General features: G+C 45.6%; 2 long non-coding RNA genes across 2 annotated transcripts in view; both read right to left on the bottom strand.

Moving 5' to 3' along the window:
• LOC138683450 (uncharacterized) overlaps window positions 1–10,747 on the bottom strand; it is a 630,921-nt gene extending 620,174 nt beyond the window's left edge. The window contains exon 1 of the long non-coding RNA XR_011322977.1: window positions 10,461–10,747. This is a non-coding gene — a long non-coding RNA (uncharacterized lncRNA). The remainder of the gene's footprint in view (window positions 1–10,460) is intronic.
• Window positions 10,748–13,113: 2,366 nt separating this feature from the next.
• Window positions 13,114–18,102, bottom strand: LOC138683446 (uncharacterized). The gene is made up of 3 exons (XR_011322973.1): window positions 17,641–18,102; window positions 15,244–15,391; window positions 13,114–13,194 (listed from the first exon to the last, which is right to left on the bottom strand). It is a non-coding gene; the product is annotated as an uncharacterized lncRNA (long non-coding RNA).
• Between the last annotated feature and the right edge of the window lie 4,968 nt (window positions 18,103–23,070).

Below are 23,070 nucleotides of genomic sequence, written 5' to 3'. Positions count from 1 at the left end.
TCCTCTCATATTTAAACATTAATCTGTTGTTAATATCTATTAAAAAAGAAACTAATTTAAAAAGCCATCCATGATTCAAAGATATTCAGGAATCTCACTATAGAACAGCAAGCCACAGTTTTCTAAAAGGTATTACAAGTTTTTTTGCTCTACCTAATGCTTAGGTACTTGATTGCTGGTCTGTAGGCTAGCTTGGAAACTTGATATGACAGGGTGTTGTGCAGTGTAGATAGACAAATATACAGCGTGTCTTAAAATGGAAACATTCATTATCAAGTCATTTCAATACTGAGTGTCAAAAATCAAATACAAGTACACCAGAGCATCATCTTGCAGAAGCAGTGAAATCTTGGTTTTAAATTTAACTTATTTTACAAAGTACCTTTAATTCTGAAGGATTTTAAGGTTGAAGCTGATACTACAACAAAACCTGAACTACCAAAGTTATTTAAGACAGTATGTTGTTTCTGAGCTAAATGCCAGATGAATTCAAATGCACTGTTCACTTGTAATTTGTTGTATTTGAACAAAACCATGTTTTGTCAAAAGAGCTTTCAGCAACTGTATATTGTACCCATGGAAACGGTGATTAACACTTGTGGTGGGTTGACCCTGGCTGGACGCCAGGTGCCCACCAAAGCCGCTCTATCACTCCCCCTCCTCAGCTGGACAGGGGAGAGAAAATATAACAAAGGGCTTGTGGGTCGAGATAAGGACAAGGAGAGATCACTCACCAATTACTGTCACGGGCAAAACAGACTCAACTTGGGGAAAATTAACTCAATTTATTACCAATCAACCAGAGCAGGGTAATCAGAAATAAAACCAAATCTCAGAACACCTTCCCTCCACCCCTCCCTTCTTCCTGGGCACAACTTCACTCCCGGATTCCCTACCTACCCCCTCCAGCAGTGCAGGGGGACAGGGAATGGGGTTTATGGTCAGTTCATCACACGTTGTCTCTGCCGCTTTGAGGAGATTGAAGTAAACGGATGCCTGTAATCTTGAAAGCAGATGACAGATGACCCTTTATTGCTAAAACACACACATAGTCACATATTCTGCAAAGTCACTGTACATGCGCACAAGCATAAAATATGATTGGTTATATCGACACTGTACACACACATAAAAATAAGATATAATTGGTTATACTAACTCTGTACACGCGCATAAACATAGGACATAATTGGTTATATCAACTAAAACATGCGAAACTTTTCTCAGTCTAATTGGTCAAGATACACTGCCGAATTGAGGTTCTTTGTGCCAAGTTCCCTTTATCGTGGAATGCGCACCTGTGTTCTTCTAATTGGCATCTTTCTTTTTTTGTCTTCTTGTTTATTCTGTTCAAGGCCTTCTAAAAGCATCTGGAATGCTCTTGTGACCGTTAGCTAAATATGTGTCCGCACCACTTCATCCTCCTCAGGGGCAGGACTCATCACACTCTTCCCCTGCTCCAGCGTGGGGTCCCTCCCACGGGAGACAGTCCTCCACGAACTTCTCCAACGTGGGTCCTTCCCACGGGCTGCAGTTCTTCATGAACTGCTCCAGCATGGGTCCCTTCCACGGCGTGCAGTCCTTCAGGAGCACACTGCTCCAGCGTGGGTCCCCCATGGGGTCACAAGTCCTGCCAGAAAACCTGCTCCGTGGGCTCCTCTCTCTGCAGGTCCTGCCAGGAGCCTGCTCCAGCGCAGGGTTCCCATGAGGTCACAGCCTCCTTCGGGAACCCACCTGCTCCACCGTGGACCTCCATGGGCTGCAGGGGGACAGCCTGCCTCACCATGGTCTTCACCATGGTCTGCAGGGGAATCTCTGCTCTGGCGCCTGGAGCATCTCCTCCCCCTCCTTCTTCACTGACCTTGGTGTCTGCAGGGTTGTTTCTCTTACATATTCTCACTCCTCTCTTCTGGCTGCCATTTCTGTGTCCCGCAACTTTTTCTTTTCCCTTCTTAAATATGTTATCGTAGAGGCGCTACCACTATCGCTGATTGGCTCGGCCTTGGCCAGCGGCAGGTCCATCTTAGAGCTGGCTGGTATTGGCTCTGTCAGACACAGGGGAAGCTTCCAGCAGCTTCTCACAGAAGCCACCCCTGTAACCCCCCCCGCTACCAAAACCTTGCCACACAAACCCAATACAACACTATAATATTTTATTTGTAAAACCAGTAAATTTGTTATCTGTAACTTTGGATTTACAAATTCTGAAGCTAACTGGGAATTTATAACTTTTCCCTGTGGAACACTGTGTTCAGTTAGTATGAACTACTTCAGAAAACAATTTTTGAATTTTTTTTCCAGTTTGGCAGTTTTTTGCTTATAAATGTGTAGGGTTTTTATTTGTTTGCTTATTTAGTTAGTCAATTATACAAAATTATTGCAAGAAAAAAAGGCAACATCAAAGAACTAATCATGAAACTGAGATAGGAATATTGCTTGAAAAGAAAATAAAGATTGCTTGAGTTACATGTTTTTATTTTTTTTACCATATACCTCAACCAGATTCTTACTTTTACATTTTACATATACATAAATCTGGGGTCTAATATCCTGACTTTGCTGTATTCATCAGGTAAAATGCTGAGTTAAAGGTTACTGAAATTGAGAGCATTTAGCAACTCTGTATCTTGTGGATTAGCAGCAACATATCTTTGGTTATTTAAAAAAAAGTGCACCCTCCCCATCCACAAATGCCTCACTGACCTGTAACAGAAGAAAAGTTTCCTTTAACTTCTTAAAAATGACTTCTTCTCTCAACAGCTTGCTTTGCTGAATGATAATGGCATTTTTTATTTTCCACAGGCTTTTTTAAAAAAAAAAATTAAATATGTATGGCCCTTGAAAATCAGTGATAAGTATATTGAGCTAATAATCTCAGCCACCTTATACAAAGTTATTTATAAACCACTGAGGCTCTGAGTTAATAATGCTCATTTTATCACTAAAATATTTCATGTGGCAAAGTACCATTTACCCTTTTAACTGAGGCATTCCTCTGAATTCGCCTTCCCAACCAAATAAATAAAACCACATCCATGTTTTTAAAAATCTATATTCTTTTAATTAATAAGCAGAGAAAATATGTGTCCTGGGTTCAGCTGGGATAGAGTTAATTTTCACAGGAACCCGGGAGGGGGCATAGCCGGGGCAGCTGACCTGAACTAGCCAAGGAGCTATTCCATACCATGTGACATCATGCTCAGTATATAAATGGGGAGCGGGGTGGGGGGACCTCTCGGCTTTCGGCGGGGGAAGTGGCGGAGCGTTGGGTTCCAGGTGGTGAGCAGTTGCACTGTGCATCACTCGTTTTGTATATTCTTTTATCGGTACTGTTGTTGTTGTAACTTCTCTTTTTGTGTTGTCCCAGTAAATTGTCCTTATCTCAACCCATGAGGTTCCGTTTGGGTTTTTTTTCCTTTTCTCCTTTCTGATTCTCCTCCCCATCCCACCAGAGAGGGCCGGAGGAGTGAGCGAGCGGCTGCGTGGTCCTTTGTTACCGGCTGGGCTGAAACCACGACAATATGGCATAACCATTTGCAGCACATTTTTATTGGAAAAATCCAATAATGTAGAAGAAATAATAACTCGCTATATGTTACAAGAAGTTTAGTGAAAGTGACTGTTCATTTCTTAGAGAAATACACTCTTGTTGGAATACACATACGTTTTAGCTATTTTTTTTTCAACAAGTAAGTAAATTTATTATACAGCTACCTTTGATAATTCACTGCAAACTACACCTTTTTTTGGCTCAAGTGTTACTGAATGAGAAATATTAGCTTAATGTGAATTTCTGTATATTTTCAATCAGATTTCACCCTATTTGCACTGTACCTATAAGTTTACTAAAATGGGTTTTAAGCTTTGGGAACAGTGAAGAGTAAAAGAATATGAGAAATGATATTGAATTATGATGGGAATAATTTAGCAGGGCATAAATAAGGGAATAAATAATTTAGTAAATAAGCAACTGGCATTTGCTTTTTAGAGACATTTTTGTAGCTTCTTTACATTTTTCTGTAGTGCTTGTTTATTGCAAATAGGCAAAAGGCTACTTTGATATGAAACATACTGTGTTATGCATAGGTGAGTGCAGTGATTAGTGGACTTTTGGTTGGTGTTCCAGTATATCTTTTAACTGTAAATTTTTAATGAAATTTTTATAGAATAAAATTGGTCAGATGATTCTTTTCTGAGAAGGCAGAGGAACCTTCAACAGCTGGGCAAGTCTAAGAATGATTATTTTTGAAAGAGGCAAGAGGGTTTTTTCTTGTTTACAGAAGCTATATTTATGATAGTAAAAAGGAGGAAAATCATAAATTCACTAGGATAGCATGGAATGGGTTAGATAAGTTATTAAAAGATACAAAGGAACGCTTTTACATCATTGTACATTTTTCACATGCAGTGTAAAAATCCCCAAAGGAAGCCAACTGAATAGTTTCCAAAAGCTATTTTTATCAGCAATATTTATTGGTTTTTGTGGCCAAGGTAGCTTATTTTCTCAAAGTTTGACACTGTAGCCAAACATTCAGCTGGGGTTTCATTTTTAAATAATTAGGCAAATATTTACAATGCTGTTAAGAAGCCATCTTTCTAAAATGGTTTCCTAAAATTTTTCTTGATTAATTAAAGTAAGAAGAAATTGTTTCTGTGGTCAACAATATTCTTAGAAATTGAAAGCTCTAAGTGGTGAAGGAAGGATGGGCAGATAGGAAGGACTTTCTCATGAATCCAGCCTGGTTCAGAGATCTTTAAGGCATGTCAGCCTCCTCGCTTCCTTGTTTTGTCTAAAACCACATATAGTCAAATGTATCGGGTGCTGTAGCGTTTGCTACATATCAAGGTGCCGCGATTAGATCACTGGTTGGCCCGGACCAGGGAAAGAGACAGATAACACACACAGTGTGAGCGCCAACTTCCGCCTTTTATTGCGCCGTTAATTCCTTTTATACTAACAAGGGTAGGCGGGATTACAGATACATCATAGGGCTGCGACTAACCCTCCATCTTTCCGTGACATCGCGAGATCTTCCGAACACCAAACCCTACATCTCCCCCTCCCTATGACTAGCTAGCTTCTATGGTTATGAACAGTTCTACGCAAAGAAATAACTGTGTAAAGTACCATGAGCATAAGCATATTTCTACAACTAAGTTGAAACACTGTATCTTAAACACACGTAAATGTCCCATTTACCTTGCAGAGCAAGGAGCTCCTTCACAGAGAATTCACACAAGTGGAAAATGGAAAGTTAAGGCTGGGAAAGAATTACTTCTATTACTTTATAAAGTTTATCATTGGTATGCTGATGTTAAGGCTTACTGTCTGGGGCATCCAGATTCCCGGCTGTGAGTGATTCTGACTCTTCTGTTGACACTTGTTCATACACAATGTTTTCAGCTCCGTCTCTGACAGCCGGATCCCATAAAGACACGTATTGATGGGCTCTGAGAGGGATGTCATCTGGATACACATCGGGCCCCCCAATTGGTTTTGCTTGCCCCTGCCAGAAATTTGTAGCAGATACCCAAGGAGTCACAAGCCAGGAAAGGATGACAGCGATCTGTAAGAAAAAACACTCAAACACTACGAGGTTAGGGCAGGATGAACCATACGACTAGGGACCCATTTCAGTAGCCCTTCAGGCATCTGTACACAGGCGTACCCTTGCCCGAGACAACACAGCTCAAACAGCCCATCCCATTGGCGTGTCTGAGGGTCACGCACGCAGACCAACGGGTAGGGGCCTTTCTCTTCTGTGCTCGTAAAATGTCGTTGCGCCGCCGTCTGCTCCAGGTCACCTCGAACTGTCTGATTTAATGAAGTTAACGCAGTTAACAGAAGACGCTGTGTACGGAGAACAGGTGTGTTTTCCTGTAACCAGGAGGGCTCCGCCTGCTCCCCCTCCCTAAGCCGATCGAGCAGGGTCTTTAAGGTTCGATGTGCTCGTTCTACAATGGCCTGGCCTGTGCTATTATAAGGGATGCCATTTTTCCTTAACAAGCTGGACAAGGTAAAATTATTACAACAGCTAAAATCACAATAACTACAATAATGCCCATAATTCTTTGAGCCAACCTGTTACCCCTAATGACCCGAACCATGAGGACTATGAGGAAGATGAACCATCCATACATTCTTGTGTCATCTTGCTCCACGAACTCAGCCCAGCAATCGGTAGGTGCCAGCTTTCCGTGGGCGTCCCCACAGAGGCAACGATGGCCTCACTGTACACCAGCCCGATGCTCTTCGGAAAATCCCAGTATTTATACATTTGCAGAGGAACGGGTTTCAGCACGCGTGGCCAGCGGGTGCCAAAAGTCCGCCTCGGTTGCAATCTATGACGCATGCGCTCGCTGGCCAGGCGCGCTGCATGAGTCATAGCCATCTTGTCTATTGGTTCGTGGGCTTTATGGTGCGGTTGCAGTGCACAGAGAATCTTGACCTGTTATGTTAGCCAAGGTGACCTATACATTAGTTTTTGACTGAGGTGGTATTCATATTGCCACACCATCTAGGATGCTCCAGATGATGATGGTCGTACAAATCGAACAGGAGTCCGTCGTGGGCCTGTATCTGTGGAAACACAATCAACCTCGTTCCCAGGTTATTAATGGAAATAGACCTTACCCCTAATTTTGGCTTTAACTAACTTTTACGTTTACCCCACGCTGTCTTCCCGTAATCACACTATGTTTAATCAAATTATGCTTAACACACCTTTTACCTAAAGCAAGTTCTACATACAATAAGGCACGCTGTTCTAAAAACCTCTCTGAAGGACTCAATGTCCGCTAGTCCTCTAAAGTGTAATACTCTATTAGTCGGAATCTGTCGGATCAGTGGCTCCAGCACCTGCCGGTGCCGTGCCAGTTGCCGCTGGGACAATTCCGGGTCCAGCATCAGTGCGAAGCCATGGCTTGACCCACTTAGCCGGGATCCAGCGAAGGCCTCGATCTGTAAGCAGACACATATACCCTCTCCCAGTAAGTTTTATTTCTGCTGGTCCGCACCATTTCCTGGATTCTGGGTCCTTATACATTACCATGATTCCTGTACTTTGTTGTGTCCTTTCCGCCTGTAAAAGAGCATGATGCACTACCATTGGTGGGTCTTTGTGATCACCTGTCAATCTAAGATAATTTAGCACAAATAAGGCTTTGGCCAATCGTTCCTCTGGGAGTAAGCCCTGGGTTCCCCCCTTTTGTTTTTGCAGCATGCTCTTTAAGGTTTGGTTGGCCCGTTCGACAATAGCCTGTCCTGTGGGAAGAAGTGGAATACCCGTACCATGGTGAATTCCCCACAAATTACAAAATCGAGCAAATCATGTAGAACCATAGGCTGGGCCATTGTCCGTCTTAATTTCTTTAGGCACACCCAGCACTGCAAAAGAAGCGTGAAGATGTCATTCAATATGTAAGGCCTTTTCTCCAGTTTGTGCCGTGGCCCACATGGCAGCAGAATAGGTATCAATCTGCACGTGCGCTCGTACCCAAGAGTTCTACCAGAGGGGCCATATCGTCATTAGTGATACCACAAAGATTCTGCACCCACTGGATATCTCCCACAAGCTTCTGGACATCATGCACCGTTGAAATTTCTGATGTTATTTGAACCTTCTGAGGATTAACATTGCTAGCATCTATGTGCCACCCCAAATACTTCCAAGGTGCTGCCTTTTGCACCTTTTCAGGAGCAATTATTACTCCGCGATGGCTTAAGATGTCCTGTAATTGAGTTAAAATTTCATCCTGTGGCAAGTTCCTTCCCGCTATCAAAATGTCATCCATATAATGATAAATAATTAACTGAGGAAACTGCTTTCTTACAGGCTCTAATGCCCAGGCCACATACACCTGACACATCGTGGGGGAATTGCGCATTCCTTGCGGTAACACGACCCAATGGTATCTCTTATAGGGCTCTGCCTTGTTAATCGATGGTACCGAAAAGGCGAACCGTTCAGCGTCATCTGGGTGCAAGGGAATGGTGAAAAAACAATCCTTTAGATCTATAATTAACAAATCCCATTCTTCTGGAAGCATAACTGGAGACGGCAAACCCGGCTGCAGGGCTCCCATACTGTGCATCACTGCATTCACAGCGCTGAGATCATGTAACAGTCTCCATTTCCCAGTTTTCTTGGGAATGGTAAATATTGCTGTATTCCATGGACTGGTAGAAGGAACAACATGTCCCGCTCTCAATTGGTCCTCAACTAACTCTTGTATTTTTAGCAGCCTTTCAGAATTTAGCAGCTACTGATCAATCCAAACAGGCTCATCTGTTTTCCAGCTAATTTTCAGGATTGGCTGCCCCTCAGTGACCACTCCTAAAAAGGATGGGTCACTAACATTGCCTTCATTTGGCTCAATAAATCATGGCCTATGAGGCCAAACAATTCCTTTGGGGTAGTCATGATATACGGACGTGTCGTAACGTGTTCACCGTCGGGGAACACAAATGGATAATGGGTAGCCGACTTACTAAGGTGGCTTGTGTGCCCCCTATCTCTGCAATGCCAAAATTTGGATTGATCACTGGCCATGATGGAGGCCAAATGCATCGTGAAATAATCGTAACATCAGCTCCTGTATTGATTGTCATCAGTTTCTTGACGATAACTCCGTCAGGCCCTTCCAATTGCACTACCTTTTTTGGTTTACCTCTTGTTATGTCCATGGCAAAGTATACCTGCAGTTTCCCTGTGGAGCCGAATCCACCATCTCCACGTTGTACTTCACCTGGGTTTGGAACACACGACCTGAATGGAACTAATTGTGCTATTCTGGTACCTTTAGGAATAGAAACAGGAGGGATTAAAACATGAATCATAATTTTCACAGTCCCACAATAATCTGCATCAATAAGCCCTGGGACTACCAAAATTCCTTTTAGAGCTGTTGAAGATCGCCCCATTAAAAATGCATTAAGCCCAAACCCCAGTGGTCCCTTTATGTTGAATGTGTACTGTGGTTTCCACATCCACTCCAGAGCTTCCTGCAGTGGCGGATCTGGTACTTGCGAGGCTTCCTGAGGGCCGGCAGCCCGAGCCCCTTGCATTTGTGTCGTCGCGCGAGGGGCCTTGGCGCTCGGTGTAAAGTTTCCCTTCTTCCTGCATTCTTGGTGGTATGGTTATCTTTCTTACAACTGTTGCACCGTCTTTTTGTTAGCAGAAACTCTACATTGGCTCTTGATGTGTCCAAGTTTACCACAATTAAAACACTTGACCGAGGGTTTCTTACTGGCTTTATCAATAAGCAGATTCCGTATTGACTCACAGCAGTCCTTAATTTCTCAAGGACTTTCCAGTGAAACGCCTCCCATCTTTTTTGTCCATTATTTTGTACAACAACTGGGAATGCTTGGAGCATAGTCCCTTCCACAAGGGCATTTTTTATTACTCCCCCCCAATGCCTCTGCCTCTCGTCCGCAGCGGCTACTGCAGGCGGCTCCGCGTCTATCGCAGGCGCAGTTGGTTTCACCGTCTCTGGTTCTGAGAGGCGGGATGGATTAAAGGGCGGGGGCGGGGGCGCGGATGGTTCTGCCCGGGGGCCGGCCGCGGCTGGCGGCGGCCATTCCATGGCCGGCTGACGTGCACCGCTGCAAGTGGGCGGAGGGGGGGCAGAAAGGGAGGGGCCGAGGGAGGGGCCGAGGGAGGGGCCGGAGGAAGTGCCAGAGGGGGTGCAGATGACGGCTCAGCAGGCATAGGCTCAGGCAAAGGCTCAGGAGGCTCAGTCCAGTCTCCCGGCAAGGGCGCCTGATTTCCCCCGCGGGGGGGTGTTTCCTCCTCTGCCACAGTCTCCAACCCCGGCTGACTCTCAGTTATCACCTCCACGGGTGGCCGTTCCTCCCACTCTCTCAACTGACGGTATAAATCTCCCTTGATATCCTTGCCTGGAACCCAGTCCAAGAGGCATTCCTCTAAGTCCTTCCGAACCACCCACCGCAATTCCTCCCATGGATACTTCAGAGGGGGCACATCCGGCCCCGCTGGTGCCGCCCCTACAGGAAAAACCTCCGTCTCTGCCGTACCCTCCGCGTCCATGCCCTCAATCAGAGATGGACCGCTCTGTGAACCCCGCTCCACGGCCGCCCACTCCGTCTGAGTCTGACTCACTGTCCCCGAGGGCACTATCTCCTACTGTTCCTGAGGCGGCGCTTCATCCGCAAACAAAGCAGCTCGCGCCGCCAACCAGCACGCCCCAGCCTTCCGTCCTGCCGCGACCGCCTTCTCCACCTTTCCCCAACTTTGCAATCATTCAGCAGCTCCACGCTTGCCCGCGAGCGCAGATTGGAGCAAAGACTCCCGAATCTCTCCCCATTTGGGAGGGCTCAAAACTTCTCTAGGAGACCCAATGTCTCCCCGGCGCAGCATCCATAGGATGCATTTGCCCGTGGGGCCCTTCCTAATCGAACCACGGGCACCCACCTCATCAACCAATACCTTCAATACCTTAATCACTTGCGCAAGTTCCATCGTCGCCTGTGCGACCGATCACGTCGGGGTCACCACTATGTAGCATTCGCTACATATCAAGGTGCCGTGATTAGATCACTGGTCGGCCCGGACCAGGGAAAGAGACAGATAACACACACAGTGTGAGCGCCAACTTCCGCCTTTTATCGCGCAGTTAATTCCTTTTATACTAACAAGGGTAGGCAGGATTACAGATACATCATAGGGCTGCGACTAACCCTCCATCTTTCCGTGACATCGCGAGATCTTCCGAACGCCAAACCCTACAGGGTGCCTTGCCTCATTGCATTCCATGTAAATGTTAGAGGGTTTTTATTTATTTATAGAAGTCAAGTTTTTATATAAATTGCAATTAAAAAAATGCGAAATAATTTTTCACCCTGACTGGCTACACTGCTGTATGGCTTCCCTTCTAAGAATGCTGTTTTCTATAACATCCCAACATTTCCCAACTAAGCATTTCACACTTGTGTTTTTATTTTGGTTTATAGTTCCATGATACAATGCATGATTCATTACAAGGGACTAAAGATTTTATAGACTTTAAAAATAGTTATAGAGCTGTTATATTTTCTAACTTATTTTTCTGGTTATGTATGTTTTTTTCATTGCAATACAATTGCTCAAGAAAAGCTGCAGAATATTAAAAAAAAAGCCAGGTCTCTTGTCTGTTCAGTAATTGCAAATAACTAGGAAAACTTCTATATGAAATACATGTGAAAGATTATTGGAGGATATTGAACCACAGGTGAATGTGAGAGAAAAACAAAGAAATCCCAAAGACTTGCTTCCCCCCAGAATATCAGCCCTCCACCTAGAAAAAGGCCTTAATTGCATCAGATGAGAATATAATGGACATACAGGACAGTTAAATATAATTGCCAGTCAGATGTCCTGGTTATGGAAAATAAAGTTAGGTTACTGTATTAATAATTGGTTAATTAGGATTGAGAGAAATGAAGGAGTGTTTCAGGTCTGCTAACGATACATGAAAATGTCACTGAGAAAATCACAGAGAAGAGCAAATCATATAACAGTGTAATCATGTAAACACTAAAACTTCAAATTTCACAAGTTAATCTTGTCTTGCATCAATATGGTCATTATTGAAACAGCATCCATTTCTACACCATGGACGTGGTATTGAAGAGCTGTCAGATAAATTGAAAGCCCAGGGATCATGTTGACAGAGACTTAAGGAAAGCAGCTGATGATAGTCTGTAACTACCTACTGTCGTGGTTTCAGCCCAGCTGGTAACAAAGGACTACGCAGCCGCTCGCTCACTCCTCCCGCCTGTCGCAGTAGAGACGGACACGACAAGTAATAGATCATGCAAAATGGCTACTTTATTGTTCTAACACACCTTTTTATACCCTTCTTTAGAGTATGTGTTAGTATATGATTGGTTTGGTTAGTAACTAACAATTCATGATTGGTGAGTTTGTTAGGACGGTTCTTCTTATCACTATCTTGTTTTTGTACTGGTCTTCTTGGATCTTTCCAGACTCTTCAAGGATATACTACAAGCTGCTCAAGGTCATGCTGTTCTCGAACTGTCAGGAATTCCATAGACTCGTTGCATCCCCTGACAATTCCCCCTTTTTGTATTTGTGCTAAAAATATTGTCCCGGCTGCCCTCTGCAGGGCCCTTTGCAGAAGGCTGAAAAGACAGGGCAACATCAGGAGCATAGTTATCACAACCAAGATCACTACCCCCACAGTCTTGAGCAGAGATATCAACCATCCAGACAATCCCCAACCCTCGAACATCTTTGTCAGCCAATCTAATTCATCACTTTCTGTCAGCTTCCTGACTCCCTTCTTTAATTGTTGAATACTACTGAAAATGGATTCTGAGTGATCGGATAAATTCATACAACACATCCCTTCAAACTCATCACAACCATGTCCTTGTGCTAAAAGCAAGAAATCAATTACAGCTCTATTTTGTAGCGTAGCATGTCTGACACTATCAAAGTCTAGCAGTAAATCAGATAATACTACACCAGTCTGTATTCAGGGACCCCAGAGTTTGTGATTCCTGGGGTGGCAATGAGGGTGAATGCCCGATCTGTGGAAACCAGGCATTCCCATCCATTGAGTCCATGACCTGTTGCACAGGGGTCTCCATCAATAAGTTCTTAAACTTTGTTGATGTCAGTGGGACCCCCTATTAAACCTATGAAAAAGGGATTGCTTGTTCTTTGGTTTGCGGCGGTATCCATGAGTACGTCCATCCGAGGACTGTGAGGTAGATGAACCATCTGTATATTCTTGTGCTGTCTTGCTCCGCGAACTCGGCCCAGCAATCGGTAGGTGCCAGCTTTGCGTGGGCGTCCCCACGGAGGCAACGATGGCCTTGCCGTACACCAGCCCGATGCTCTTCGGAAAATCCCGGTATTTATACATTTGCAGAGGAACGGATTTCAGCACACGTGGCCAGTGGGTGCCAAAATCCGCCTCAGTTGCAACCTATGACACATGCGCTCGCTGTCCAGGCGAGCTGCACGAGTCATAGCCATCCTCTCTATTGGTTCATGGGCTTTGTGATGCGGTTGCAATGCACAGAAAATCTTGACCTGTTATATTGGCCAAGGTGACCTACACTTAGTTTTTGACTGAGGTGGTATTTATATTGCCGCACCCTCTGGGATGTTCCAGATGATGATGGTCGCACAAATCGAGCGGGAGTCCATTGTGGGCCTGTATCTGTGGAAACACAAGCATAACCTCGCCCCCAGGTTAATAGCTCACATGGTCCATTCCACTGACCAGTTAACTAAATCTTTAACATGTACTTTGATACCCTTTTGTAAATTCTGTGTTGAAAAGAGAGAAGTGTTGAGAAAGAGGAGGTAGGGAAGAATTATCCCCATAATGGAGAGAGTTAAGAACATAAACTGCTTTATCTAAACATGCCTGTGGTGGCTCCCCAATCATTCCCCCTTTTTGTTTTTTGAAGCAGCCACTTCAACGTGCCATGTGCACGCAGCTCTACTACTTGTAGAGAACCATTTTGATATACTAATTTGCTGTTCCAGTTGTTGTTTTCATACCATACTACTGCTGCTTTACCTGTTTTTTCCAGAACCATCTGTAAAGACAGTGGGGCCTTTCACAGGTTCCGGCTGGCTTAAATATTTCTGACCAAATGGTATTTCTTGAGCAAATTTCAGTAGCGGGTGTGACGGTAGATGATACGAGATCTGCTGTTGAAAACCCGCCAGGGCCGCTTGCAGCTTGTAATTGTTTGCCAGACACCATTCAAAGTACCAATTTTGAACAGGTAAAACAATCGTAGCTGGATCACGTCCTATTAGTTCTACACATCATTTTCTGGTTTTTATGATTACATCAGCAATAAGTTCAAACAAGCCAGGAGCAGTTTTTCGTGGCCGGAATGACAAAAACATCCATTCTAAAATATGTAATGGGTCATCCCACTCAGAATTCCACTGCACCAAGGCACCAAATGGCACAGTTTTGTCAATTAGTACAAAGAATTGTACCAATTGAGACAGATCAATTCGAGAAACAAATTTCTTGTATATACATTGTTCCACCGTGTGAATCACATTTAACGCTTCCTTATTTAATATTCTGGGTTCTGTTGGATCATTGGAATGTTTTAATAAGTCCAATAAAGGTTGTAACTGCGAATTGGTCAGTCCAAGATAGGGCCTGATCCAGTTCAAGGATCCCATTAATTTCTGTACAGCATTGAGTGTCTTAACTGCAAGGTTAAGTTTCACAGGTTGGGGCACAACCTGCTTGCTTGTAATTGTCATTCCCAAATATTTCCAGGGTGCTATTTTTTGCACTTTTTCAGGGGCAATAACTAACCCATATTGTTGTAGCGAATTCGTGGCCAAATTTTTCATGTCATTCAACTGCTCCTTGTTGTCTGAAGCTAACAGAATGTCATCCATATAGTGATAACAATAACTAGTAGGGAATTTTTCCCTTACAGGTGACAGAGCTTGTGCAACAAACCATTGACAAATGGTTGGTGAATTTTTCATGCCCTGCGGCAGAACTCTCCATTGATATCTTTTTGCTGGTTCTGCATGATTGATAGAAGGCACAGAAAATGCAAATTTTTCTTTATCTTGGGGAGCTAATGGAATTGTAAAAAAAAACAACCCTTAAGGTCCATGACAATGATTTCCCAATCTTGAAGGATCATGGCAAGTGAAGGCATGCCTGGTTGCAGAGCCCCCATCATGGCCATGACAGCATTGACTTGCCACAGGTCATGCAAAAATCGCCATTTACCTGATTTCTTTTTTATCACAAACACTGGAGTATTCCACGGACTGTGAGATGGTTCAATGTGTCCGGCAGCTAGTTGTTCTGCCACCAATTCTTGCAGGGCCTTTAATTTTTCAATTGGTAGGGGCCACTGATCCACCCACACAGGGTTATTTGTTAACCAGGTTAAAACAAGCGTGGGTTGTCTAACACCCTGCAGCACAGTGGCCCTCGTTAAAAATCCGTGGTAATTCTCACCCCCCACTGCGACATGCAATCCCTCCCCCATAAATTGAGGGGAGCTGCCGTCACATATGGTTTAATAACTGCTTGTTGTCCCTCAGGATTGGTAATCAGAACTGGTGTGTCTGCTGTCTTTGCTCGCGCAGAGCCTCCCAGCCCCACTACTCCCATACCAGCCTCCTCTGTGGGCCAGGTGGACGGCCACAGATAATCGGCAATAATAGTCACATCGGTTCTGGTGTCCAGGAGCCCTGCAAGCCTTACTGTAGTCGGCGATCTTCCGTGATTCGACAGCGTGCACGTCATATGTGGTCGGGATGATGAGACAGTCTGAGACCAGCAGAACTGAGGGGGTCCCGTAGAGCTGAAGCCTCCATCGCATCGCAGTCGCTGTTCTGCTTTTGAAATAGAACTCGAAAAAGGAACAAATTGAGCAATACGAGTACCTTTATGGATTGTTACTGGTGGGTAGGGGGTCGAAACCATCGCGCAAATTTGACCTGTAAAATCAGCATCAATAACTCCCACACGTACAATTATTCCATTTAACGTGCTACTTGATCTTCCCAATAGCAATGCACTCAGTCCTCGTCCGATAGGCCCCCTTGCATTAAGAGGGACCTTAACGATGTCGTTCGTGACTAGAGTTACTGTGTCGGTGGTGGATACATCCAGCCCTGCTGAGCCAGCTGTTGCGGCTGACAATTGTTCACAGAGGGGAGGTGGCCGGCTGTCGGGAGGGGCCTTGTTGTCCTCGCGCGCCCTCTCGCGCTCGTTTTGTTGTTTCCCTGTAGCGGCTGCCCATTAGCATGAAATTTGGAACGACATTGTTTTGCAAAATGTCCTAATTTTCTGCATTTCTTGCAAATAATCTCCGGTGAGTGGTGCACCGGTTGTTTACCTGATGATGTTTTGTGTGGAGAAGTTACCTTGATGTGCCCTTCACTGCCACACCCAAAGCACTTTCCAGAATTTTTCATAGCATTAGCTAGGGCGGCCACATGCGCTGCCGAGAGGACAGCTGCCGTGTGTTCCAGTGTCCCAACTTTAGAACATGCAGCTACCATGTCGGGGACAGAAGGGTCTCCTGGTAAAGCCTGTATGATCTTTTGACAGTCCTCATTAGCATTATCTCTTGCCAACTGTTTGCATAGCATTTGCCTTAAGACCTCATCCTCTACCTGTTTTTCCAGGGCGGCAGATATTTTTTCTACAAACTGTAAAAAGGGTTCTCTGGGGCCTTGGCGGATAGTGGCATATTTTTGCTTCAGAGCTGCCATGTCCATGGTTCGCTTTAATGCCATAAGGCCTATATTTTGTGCCTGTTCAAGAACAATCGGAGGCCATGTAGCCTGCAGCTGAGGGTTACTATACGGCCCTTCACCAAGCAAAGCATCTTCTCCAAGGCCTAATCTCGGGTCACCCTGTAGCAGTCGTAAATTATGCTGTGCTGCTGTGCGTGCCATCTGCCTCCAAGTAGATTGAAATACTTGCAATTGTACGGGCTGAAACAGCACTTGTGCCAGATGCATAATGTCATATGGACACAGCAGATCTGTGCTGATTATACGAATAAGTTGCATCACCTCAGGACAATTGATTCCAAATTTTTGTACTTTATTCTGCAAATCCTGCACTACTCTCCAGCCGATTGGATTGTGCTCATCGTGCCGGTTTGTGCCTGCAGCAGCTTTGAAAACAGGAAATGTACCAGGACCCCCTGCTGCGTTATCTAGAGGCTTTAGAAATGCTGGTGTTAGAGAGCACGGGCTGAGGCGTTCTACGAGATCCCAGTTGCCAGAATCGGCAGCATATCTTCTAACTCCCTCCCAGAATTGATCAGGGGATTTCGGGACTACAGTTATTGTGGATGGAGGGAGAGTCCATGGCAAGGGTTCTTTCGGTATGGTTTTATCTGCAAGCTGCAGAGATCGCGTAGCGTCAATTAGAGATTTTTCTGCCTCAGTTTCATTTTGGCTCACACTTTCTGTTTGGCCCTCACATTCAGTTTGACTCTCACTGTCCTTTCGGCCCTCAATTTCAGTACGGCCCACACTTTCCGGCTCGGTGTTAATCGCCACATTTTTCTCCTCGGGGGGGGCTGATGGAGTCACCCCTTCCGTTGCTGCACCAGTAGGTGAGGAGGGCCCCTCATCGCCCGGCAAAGTAATTAATGGCATAGGAGGAGGAGGTGAATAAGGGTATGATCTGATTTTGCCCATGAGGGGTTTTCTGCCTGCAACTGCTGAGATTGCAGCATTGGCTGCAGCTGTTACTTGAGCAGAAACTTTTTCATTGCTAATATTTTCTGAGTCCTCATCTTTCTTTTGCTGATCTTTCGCATCACATTCTGCTTTCCATTCCTTCAGGGTCTCGCGTAATAGACGCCATACGATCGCCAACTTACACAGCTCTTTCTGTCCTTTAGAGATCTCACCAAACATTTTCCATCCCACTGCTTGCCATGCACCCACACTGAATGCAGTAACTGTTGTGGCTTGAAAGCCTTGCATCTTACACCATATTAAAATCCTTTTCAGGCTTTGTTCTGGGGTTTTAACCCCTTTTCTTTTTAATAGGGCTTTCCAGGTAGACAAAATCGTCTCCTTTTCTTTTGTTAATTCCTGCCCCATTCTAACAGTTTTGTCCCCGGTGGCTCACCTTTTTAGGTGTCTAGGGTCAGGTCCGGACCAGGCAGATTCCACTGCTCTCAGCTTCACCGGGCTCCGTCTCCGCAGCTTGTCTCGCTGCCTGTATACTCTTTCGCAGCTCTCGTCGCCGCCGGTATACTTCTTGCTAGTGCTGGATTTATTGCCTTTAAATGATCTGTTCGCTCAGACGCGTCGGGGTCACCATTTGTCGCAGTAGAGACGGACACGACAAGTAATAGATCATGCAAAATGGCTACTTTATTGTTCTAACACACCTTTTTATACCCTTCTTTAGAGTATGTGTTAGTATATGATTGGTTTGGTTAGTAACTAACAATTCATGATTGGTGAGTTTGTTAGGACAGTTCTTCTTATCACTATCTTGTTTTTGTACTGGTCTTCTTGGATCTTTCCAGACTCTTCAAGGATATACTACAAGCTGCTCAAGGTCGCACTGTTCTCGAACTGTCAGTAATTCCGTAGACTCGTTGCATCCCCCGACACCCGCCCCCTCCGGTGGGATAGGGAGGAGACTCGGAGGAGAGAAAAGGAAAAAAAACCGAACCCTCTAGGGTTCAGATAAGGGCAGTTTACTGGGACAACACACACACAAAAAAAAAAGTTGTTACAACAACAACAACAACGGTACTAATAAAAGAGTATACAAAAGGAGTGATGCACAGTGCAACTGCTCACCACCCGGAACCCGACGCTCCGCCACTTCCCCCACCAAAAGTTGAGAGGGCTCCCCCAGCCCGCTCCCCATTTATATACTGAGCATGATGTTACATGGTATGGAATAGCTCCTTGGCCAGTTCAGGTCAGCTGTCCCAGCTATGCCCCCCACCTCCCAGGTTCCTGTAAAAATTAACTCTATCCCAGCTGAACCCAGGACATTATCCACCCCTTATTCTATACCATCTACATCATGCCCAGATCTTACATTTTCCAATCAACCACTACCACTTTCCTTGTCTTATATATAAGTATATGGACACCCTCCCACCACACACACACACACACAAATGGTATTCCTTTAGCCTATGGGCTATCCCTCTAATGTGTCCATCAATTTTATTTAGTCCATGACTTTGGGGCTCCATCTGTTGTAACAGTCCTTCAGGATAGGAGAGATGGTGTGAGGTGTTGGGTGGTTGTATGCTGCCTCTGGAACTTGTGGCTGGTACATTTGGTGCAACCCACACCCTTGGTCTGCAGGTCGAAGATGTTGATCTTGAGGAAATTGCTGGGCGCCAGTTCAAGTTCTATCACTGTTGTACTTGGCTCAGTTTCAAAGTCTATCCTTCAGTCATTTGGGTAATTCTTACAGTAATACCCTTGATATGGCATATAGACACTATAGATGCAATGACATGCATTGGCAGGTTATTGAGCAGTTAAATATCATACAGCCTAATTCACTGGCTATTCTCTCCCAAAATCAAATCTCCCTGAGGTACACATCAAATTTCCCCATCCTTCTGCATCATCCACCAAGTCTACCCAGGTCCTTGAGCAAAAGCAATCCCTTGGATGGGTTTGAATCTGCTTGAGGCAGGACTAACCCAGACCGTCTTTCCTAACATACTCCTCATGCGTACTACAGGGACTCTATCCCCTTCTACAGTATGTGGAAGTCTTGGTTGGGCGGGGCCAGCCTGATTGGCAGATCCTCTAGTATTAACTAACCAGGTGGCTTTTGTTAAATGTGTATCCCAATGTTTGAAAGTTCCACCCCCCATTGCTCTCAATGTAGCTTTTAACAGTGCAGTGTATCGTTTGATTTTCCCAGAGGCTGGTGCATGATAGGGGATATGATACACCCACTCAATGCCATGCTCTTTGGCCCAGGTGTCTATGAGGTTGTTTCGGAAATGAGTCCTGTTGTCCGACTCGATTCATTCTGGGGTGCCGTGTCACCATAAAACTTTCTCTTCAAGGCCCAGGATAGTGATCCAGGTGGTTGCATGGGGCACAGGATATGTTTCCAGCCATCCGGTGGTTGCTTCCACCATTGTAAGCACATAGCGCTTGCCTTGGCGAGTTTGTGGGAGTGTGATATAGTCAATCTGCTAGGCTTCCCCATATTTATATTTTAGCCATCGCCCTCCATACCACAGGGGCTTTAACCGCTTGGCTTGCTTAATTGCAGCACATGTTTCACATTCATGGATAACTTGTGCAATAGTGTCCATGGTCAAGTCCACCCAACGATCACGAGCCCATCTATATGTTGCATCTCTTCCCTGATGGCCTGAAGTATCATGGGCCCACAGAGCCATAAATAGCTCACCCTTATGTTGCCAGTCCAGGTCCACCTGAGCCACTTCAATCTTGGCAGCCTGATCCACCTGCTGGTTGTTTTGATGTTCTTCAGTGGCCCGACCCTTGGGTATGTGAGCATCTACATGACGTACTTTTACAACCAGATTCTCTAGCCGGGACGCAATATCTTGCCACAGTGCGGCAGCCCAAATGGGTTTACCTCTGCGCTGCCAGTTGCTCTGCTTCCATTGCTGTAACCACCCCCACAGGGCATTTGCCACCATCCATGAGTCAGTATAGAGATAGAGCACTGGCCACTTCTCTCTTTCAGCAATGTCTAATGCCTGCTGGATGGCTTTCACCTCTGCAAACTGACTCAATTCACCTTCTCCTTTGGCAGTTTCTGCAACTTGTCATGTAGGACTCCATACAGCAGCTTTCCACCTCCGATGCTTTCCCACAATGCGACAGGACCCATCAGTGAACAGGGCATATTGCCTCTCATTTTCTGGCAGTTTATTATACAGCAGGGCCTCTTCAGCCCATGTCACCTCCTCCTCTGGTGACATTCCAAAATCTTTGCCTTCTGGCCAGTCCATGATCACTTCTAAAATTCCTGGGTGACTGGGGTTTCCTATGCGAGCTCGTTGTGTGATCAGTGTGGCCCACTTACTCCATGTGGCATCAGTTGCATGATGTGTAGAGGAGACTTTCCCTTTGAACATCCAGCCCAGCACTGGCAGTCGGGGTGCTAAGAGGAGCTGTGTCTCAGTACCAACCACTTCTGAGGCAGCTTGAACTCCTTCATATGCTGCCAATATCTCTTTTTCAGTTGGAGTATAGCAGGCCTCGGATCCTCGATATCCCCAACTCCAAAACCCCAACGGTCGACCTCGGGTCTCCCCAGGTGCTTTCTGCCAGAGGCTCCAGGTAGGGCCATTCTCCCCAGCTGCAGTATAGAGCACTTTTTTAATATCTTGTCTTGCCCGGACTGGTCCAAGGGCTACCGCATGAACAATCTCCTGCTTAATTTGTTCAAAGGCTTGTTGTTGCTCAGGGCCCCATCTAAAATCATTCTTCTTCCGGGTCACTTGATAGAGAGGGCTTACAATCAAACTGTAATTTGGAATATGCATTCTCCAAAACCCCACGACACCTAAGAAGGCCTGTGTGTCCTTTTTATTAGTCGATGGGGACATAGCTGCTATTTTGTTGATCACATCCATTGGGATCTGACGACGCCCGTCTTGCCATTTTATTCCTAAAAACTGGATCTCCTGTGCAGGTCCCTTGACCTTACTGTTTTTTTATGGCAAAACCAGCCTTCAAAAGGATTTGGATTATTTTCTTCCCTTTCTCAAAAACTTCTTCTGCCGTGTTGCCCCATACGATGATGTCATCAATGTATTGCAGGTGTTCTGGAGCTTCACCTTTTTCCAGTGCAGTCTGGATCAGTCCATGGCAAATGGTGGGGCTGTGTTTCCATCCTTGGGGCAGTCGATTCCAGGTGTCCTGGATGCCCCTCCAAGTGAAAGCAAACTGTGGCCTGCACTCCGCTGCCAAAGGAATGGAGAAAAATGCATTAGCAATGTCAATTGTGGCATACCACTTAGCTACCTTTGATTCCAGTTCATATTGAAGCTCTAACATATCTGGCACAGCAGCACTCAGCAGTGGCGTGACTTCATTCAGGCCGCGATAGTCAACTGTTAGTCTCCATTCCCCATTGGATTTCTGCACGGGCCATATGGGACTATTAAAGGGTGAGTGAGTTTTGCTGATCACTCCTTGGCTCTCTAATTGGCAAATCAGCTTTTGGATGTGAACCAGGGAGTCTCGGTAGGTGTGATATTGCCGCTGGTGCACCGTCGTGGTAGCAATTGGCACCTGTTGTTCTTCAACCTTCAGCAACCCCACAACCGAAGGGTCTTGAGAGAGACCAGGCAGGGTAGACAGCTGTCCAATCTCCTCCGTCTGTAATGCAGCTATACCAAAGGCCCAACAGTACCCTTTTGGGTCCTTGAAATACCCCCTCCTGAGATAATCTATACCAAGGATGCACAGAGCCTCTGGGCCAGTCACAATGGGGTGTTTATGCCACTCATTCCTGGTTAGACTCACTTCAGCTTTCAATACAGTTAGCTCTTGGGATCCCTCTGTCACACCAGAGATACAGATGGGTTCTGCCCCTTTATAACTTGATGGCATTAGGGTACATTGTGCGCCGGTGTCTACTAGGGCCTTATATTCCTGTGGGTCTGATGTGCCAGGCCATTGAATCCACACTGTCCAGTAGACTCGGTTGTCCCTTTCCTCCACCTGGCTGGAGGCAGGGCCCCTTTAATCGTGGTTAAAATATCCGTTACTCCCTTTTCGCACACGTGAATCAGAATTCCCTTCAAGATGATCAGAAATGAGATCAGCCCTTCTACTGTGTCTGGGGGACTGCTCATGGGAAACTGGAGCAGCAGTTTTCAAAGAAGAATACTCTTTTCTGGTTGCTTTTTCTCGCAACTCCCATACCCGTGCATCCAGGACTGAGGTAGGTTCTCCATCCCACTTCCTCATGTCCTCTCCATGGTCACGCAGGTAAAACCACAGGTTAGCCCGTCGTGTGTACTTTCTCTCTCCTCTCTCTTGGGCAGAGGAATGCTTGCTCCCAATAACTGCGATGTGGGCCTGTACAGGTGGGGAGGAGGACATATCCACTTTGAATTGCTGGAACTCCCGGGACAATTCCTCTACAGCTGAGACACAGGCCCGTAGGGAGGAAGAGAGACTTCCTTCGTATTGCCGGAGTTGGACAGCCAATTCGTCCACCGTTTCTCCATTGCCTTCTTTCCAGGACATTACTGCCAATGAGTTGGCATAGGTTGGTGGTGCACTTCATAGAAACTTCTGCCACATCAGTTGTGTGCATTGGACTTCATCTGGATCTGTGGGTGACTGTGCATTTTCTGGATCATTATAAATCACCTCCAGCATGGCTAATTCCCTCAGGTACTGGATACCTCTCTCCATGGTGGTCCACTTGCCTTGGTGACATGTACCTTCATCCTTGAAGGGGTATCTTTCCTTTACACCTAACAGAAGTCGCCTCCAGAGGCTGAGGACTTGTGTTTTTCTCCCAATCGCCTTGTCACTGCCCCCTTCCCTAGACAGAGATCCCAACTGC

This window comes from Haliaeetus albicilla, chromosome W, assembly GCF_947461875.1.
Source record: "Haliaeetus albicilla chromosome W, bHalAlb1.1, whole genome shotgun sequence".
Classification (NCBI taxonomy): domain Eukaryota; kingdom Metazoa; phylum Chordata; class Aves; order Accipitriformes; family Accipitridae; genus Haliaeetus; species Haliaeetus albicilla.
The sequence above is the reverse complement of the archived record's forward strand: the minus strand, read 5'-3'. Positions and strand labels throughout refer to the sequence as shown.